This window comes from Buceros rhinoceros, unplaced genomic scaffold (genome assembly GCF_000710305.1).
Source record: "Buceros rhinoceros silvestris isolate BGI_N320 unplaced genomic scaffold, ASM71030v1 scaffold33511, whole genome shotgun sequence".
In the NCBI taxonomy this organism is placed as follows: Eukaryota; Metazoa; Chordata; class Aves; order Bucerotiformes; family Bucerotidae; genus Buceros; species Buceros rhinoceros.
This window is the reverse complement of record NW_010395426.1, coordinates 538-834: the sequence shown is the minus strand read 5'-3', so window position 1 is coordinate 834 and position 297 is coordinate 538.

Here is a 297-nt window from a genome sequence, read left to right as displayed (position 1 = left end):
AGAGGAGTCGGGTGGAGTGGAAGAATGGGTGGCAGGAGCGACGAGTGGAAGGAAGGACTAGTTTAGTAGTTCAGGGAGAAGACGGCTGTGGAAAGGAGAGATAGGTGGAGAGGTGGATGGAAGGAAAGAAGGAAGGGAGGAATGATGAAAGGAAGGAAGGAAGGAGAGATGGGTGGATGCATGGAAAGACAGAAGGTAGGAGGGATGGGTGGATAGATGGAGGGAGGGAAGGACGAGAGATGTATGGATGGAAGAATGGGCAGGTAATGGGTAAGACACTAGAAGAACAGGCTGATG